The sequence below is a fragment of the Sinocyclocheilus anshuiensis genome, unplaced genomic scaffold (genome assembly GCF_001515605.1).
Source record: "Sinocyclocheilus anshuiensis isolate Anshui unplaced genomic scaffold, SAMN03320099.WGS_v1.1 scaffold465, whole genome shotgun sequence".
Taxonomy (NCBI): Eukaryota; Metazoa; Chordata; class Actinopteri; order Cypriniformes; family Cyprinidae; genus Sinocyclocheilus; species Sinocyclocheilus anshuiensis.
The window spans coordinates 531750-537063 of record NW_015539898.1 but is presented as its reverse complement, the minus strand read 5'-3'; positions in this window follow the sequence as shown (position 1 = coordinate 537063).

The window sequence follows — 5314 nt, the reverse complement described above, 5'->3', positions numbered from 1 at the left end:
AAAAGAGAAAATTATAACCTTTTTACTCCACAACACCAGTCAAATGCTTCCTTTTGTGATCTGATGAGGCAATTCTGCTTCTCATTCTGCTTCTTGTCACAGAATGAGGCAAAAAATATGTTCTATATGCTACTTTAAAAAGAATACATCGGAATACATCGATTAGGAATGAATTAGAGTGACCATACGTCCTCTTTTCCCCGGACATGTCCTCTTTTTGGACCTACAAAAATGCGTTTACTTTCACTTTCGATTTCGCGATCACACGCACCCTGTGTAAAGGGAGCAAGCACATCTTACAAGATCAGATATTTGTCAATGAGCTCAGAATCTGTTGAGCAGCAAATACTCCAGCATGGTCTTGTCAGTCATCTCTCCTTATTCTCGACCTGTGATCAGTCAAAGCTGACTCTGGTAGCTCTTGTTGGATGCAGAGTTGCCAAGTCCGCGTTTACGACGGTCCTCAGACCCACGTCATCTCCTAGGAAGACTAGACTGATAGAACCAGAGCCTGCTCGGGGCAGGACCCAATGAGACACGCTTGGCAGGGGCTCCCACACTGCCAGGTGACCTACTAAGGGAACCAGTCTCTCGAGACTGGCCTCTGGTCCACTTGGAGCGGCTAGGTCGGTGCCCTGAAGCGGCGGACCGACAGGGAACGGCCGAACTAGCTGCCCTAGAAACCGTGCCCTGGAACACCGGCAGGGTTGGCAGATCGATCTCCTGAGAGCACTGAGGAGAGACGGGCACCGTATAATGAGGTGTACACCACTCTTCCCCAGAGGGGGCCGGCCCTCAGAAGTCCTGGGCCTTAGGCGTCAGGACATTTTAGCTAAAGACTATCCAGTGGGAATGACGGTCCGCAGATCCGCCTTTCGCTAGAAGCCTTCGGCCCGGGAGCGCCACTCTGACTCTAAATTCTGAGGAGTACGAGAAGTGACGCTCCCTATATGAAGAGCCGGAACACGGTTGGTTGGGGCTGCTCCCGCCCAGCAGCCCCTGTTGACCACCTCAACCTCCTCAGAGGAAGAGAGGTAAACACGTGCTCTTACTCGAGAAATTTTTATCCCAAGAGCCCCTGTATATCTAACTTCTCATAGTCAGATAAATACTTCATTTTATTCCTCAGAATTAAATGCAATCAAACAACCAGACGAGTAAACATGGTCTGGTGTGATAAAATTCATATAAAAAATTGAACTTGTGCAACTGGCGAGCTCATTGACGCCCTCCATATCAACCTCCTTGGAGGAAGACAGGCGGAGCGTCGAGCCCTTTCCCCGGGGGGAAAGAACCGCAGCACGGGCTTCCGAACCCCGAGAGCGGGCGCTGGATCTGGTAGGTGAGGAAGAAGATAGGGCCTCGCCCGTCTACATTCCCTCCACCGGATCCATAGGCGACCCCCACGAGCACAGCCGCCACTCCGCCTCGGCGAAAGCGGGGCCGGCGCCACTAGAAACGCCGGTGAAGGCTCCCTCCTCAAAGAGAGCCTTCTGAGAGTGAAGCAAGGCAGTAACAAACGCTCGCCACAAACGCTCACAATGCGGGCATCCCTCGAGAGCTGACTCTGTGTGCTTCGCTCCCAAGCAGACAACACACAAACTGTGTGTGTCCCCACCCGAAATATAGCGCGGGTAGGGAGGAACGCACAGCCTGAATGCTGTCTGCTCTCGCCCAAATGCTTATTTTTGCTGAAGCTTGGCATAATGGAGCGCCCTTTTTTAAGTGCTTAGTCTTAGCCTCTGCTTTAGACATGATTGGAGCTATAAAGCTTGACAAACAACACCAAATAAGACTCACAACAGAGATAGTGACTGACACACACACAGAGCGCTTGCTGAATGACAAAAAGCTGACGCCGGTTCCACCGCACGTGCTTTTATAGCTTCCTGGTCCCAACGTCACCCGCCCATGACGTCTCGCCCACAGTGGTGGACGAAGTACACAAATCAAGTACTTCTCAAAATAAAACTACTCCAGTAAAGTACAGATACTTGAAAAATTTACTTAAGTACAGTAACGAAGTAAAACTACTCCGTTACTGTCCACCACTGCTCGCCCATCTATTGGACTGATTTCATATGTGATTCAGAGCATGGTCACGCTGGGGGCGTTCCCAAAGCGTTTTCCGACGCAGCTCGAGTTCCTGAAGGGGAACAATAATTACTATTATATTATATGAATAATACTATATCATTGTCTGCTACAATCACTGCACCGTGGTACTGAAACAGTACTTTTGGTAAAAGCAGTATTATAGCACAGTTTCAAATATATAAAAAATTAAGGGGAATATGATTACAAGTCAAAATATACTCTCATCTCCAGTTGAATCTACTCAACACAGGTAGAGCTTCTGCAAAACAAGACAAGAGATTCTGCAACCATCACGTTGCGTAAGTCAGACATCAAGAGATTGAACACTTCTGCCTATGGCCAGCACACAACAGCTACACTGCAGCCTGTCGGCATTTGTGTAAAGCACCCTAGTGAATCTCATCTCTCAAAAGCGGAGGCCAGGGACAATGTCCCTGAGAAAGACCGACTGCACATAACTCTGGCCTGATCGGACAGGCCATTCTCTGTATGTGATTGATAATGCCTGTCTAGTGCGAGGTGAAACACAATGGCGTTTGGCAGCCACCTGATTCGAATGGATTGCAGAAAATGAAATCGATGTGGCTCTGTGGAGACAGGTTGCTTGAACTGCCTCTATCGGGACTGTCATCAATACAATTATTGATCCCAAGGGGAAAATGTTGGCCTGTGCACTCCGCTAACTGATTAAAATTACCGCAAGAGAACGAATGCAAGATTTGATTGCAGTTTTAAAGCAATCTGTCATCAAGAGAAGAGGTTTCTTATTCAAGCTTCATGAGTCACACTGCTACAGAAAGAAATGTGATGATGTACTTCCTCTTTGTCCACTAAAGATGAAAAAAAAAAACATGCTGGAATTGTTGAAATAAGCCCATCAATGGCTTGGACAAAAGCCCAAGCAGTCAAACTTCAGTCAAATGGTAGTGTACTTGCAAACAAAACCATCTGAGTTAGGGGAGTATAACTAGTTAATCAATCAGGTGTCACAAAAGTATATTCCAAGTCTTTTCAAGTCTTAAGATTAATTGTTAACCCCTGCAAACGAATCGAGTCAGTAAGTTAAATTAGAGATTTGGATCAGTCCAATTCGTGAATGATTTATTCAGATAGGTATTGGGAAGGTCACTGATCCGGTTCTTGAGTCAATTCAGTTTAATTGGTAAATAAATAATTCTGACCAGTTTTGTGCAGTTGATTCATTGTTTTATCATTTTAAAATATCTGAGTCAAAAGAATGATTTGTTCGCTCATCCGGTTCTCGAGTCAACTCATCATTGAAGATGCTAAATTTGAGAACTGGATCAGTCCGATTCTTGAATGAACCATTTAGACTGATATACTGGCTGCTTTCCACTTCGCTTTTAGACACACACTCGCAAACTTCCCTAAGCACTTCCCTTTGGGAATCCCTGCTGCGTTCTACTTTGTCAAGTGGATGAAGGAGATTATGGACCCTCGGCCTCTCGATTTTGACCAAGGGAGTGAGTCTGCTTCATTTGTACACTTAAGACCACTCCATAAACCACAGTCCAACACAATTGTGACGTCACCGCAGATTGCGATTAATGTAACCCCACAAAACAACTATGATATATGATTTTTTTTTTTTATATATAAATCAACTCCAGACCAGTTTTGTGAAATGGATTCACAACAAATTCACTGAAATAGCCTAACTCAAAAGAACAAATCATTTACAGATATGTCATCTGTTTCTTTGAGAGCAATATGGTTAATGTCAAGAACTTTTGAGGGACTTAAATTAAGGTCTGTTTTTCACATAAAGCTATCATATGACTTTCAAAAACTTATAATGTATAGTGCAGTATATTGCAGTTCACAAGTCATATTGACCAGTTTTACGATACTATTATGGTGTATTCTTTTCATGTAAAGTCAATTTTCAGTAAATTCAAAACAGTTGTCATGATATCTATTAAAAATTCACCTTTTGTGTTCCATTGAAGAAAGCGAGCAATGCAACAACATGAGGTTAAGTAAACAATGACAGAATTTTCATTTTTTTAGTGAACTCCTTCACCTACTAAGTCATCAGGAGCTTGTAACTTGACAAGCTAGAGTTTTAATGTAGTTTCCTTAACACTGGTTGTCATTTTATAACAGACTTCCTTACCCTTGGGGACTCAGTATTTTAAATAGTGTCGCAAGTCGCAGACTTAATTTCCCATGCACAATTACACTTTCTCTTCAGAGTCTTCAGCCGGGGGCAGAGGAGCTGGAAAAAAAGCTTTTAATGAAAGAGAGAAGGGAGTAATGAAGAGACGGGAGTTATCTCCGCCAACACTCTTCTTTTTCTTCACTCTGCCACTCTCTTTTATCTCTCTCATTACCAGTGTTGGGGGTAACGCATTACAAGTAACGCGAGTTATGTAATCAGATTACTTTTTTCAAGTAACTAGTAAAGTAATGCATTACTTTTTAATTTACAAGAGAATATCGGAGTTACTTTTTCAAATAAGTAACGCAAGTTACTTTTTTTTCCCAATTTATTGATTGACAGCTCTGCTGTCCCCATGTTGAGAGAAATCAGAAGATGTTACAGTAGACCTAAAATAAATTTTGGTGTGAAAAGGCTTTTATATTTGCCAAAAATATAACTTTTTTATTTTAAAAACAAACAAGCAAGCCCTGTGCAGATTTAAAAAGTAACGCAAAAGTAACGTAACGCATTACTTTCCACAAAAAGTAACTAAGTAACGTAATTAGTTACTTTTTTATGGAGTAACGCAACATTGTAATGCATTACTTTTAAAAGTAACTTTCCCCAACACTGCTCATTACTGGCCTTCCACTTAGTCTTTGTGTTTTATAATGGTTTACTAATATTTGGAAGGTGAGCTGCCCTCTAGAAAGTGCCTGGTAAAGCTCATTGTTGCTGAGGCAGACTTTCTTCACTGTAGCTCTGTGGCTTCTTCAAAACATTGTTTGTTTGAGCGTTCTGTCCAGTCCAACACAGCAACACTGACTTAACTAATAGCGTGAGGTTGGGGGCAGGGCTATCTGTTTCACTGGCAAATGATTAGCTTATGAGTTCATTTCTAAAATGTTTTAAAAACCTTAACATATTAAGACAGGTTTTTAAAAGAATAATTCACCCACAAATGAAAATTCTGTCATTTACTCATTCTATATGTCATTCCTAACTGATATGGCTCTTCTGTGGAACACACACACACACACACACACACACACA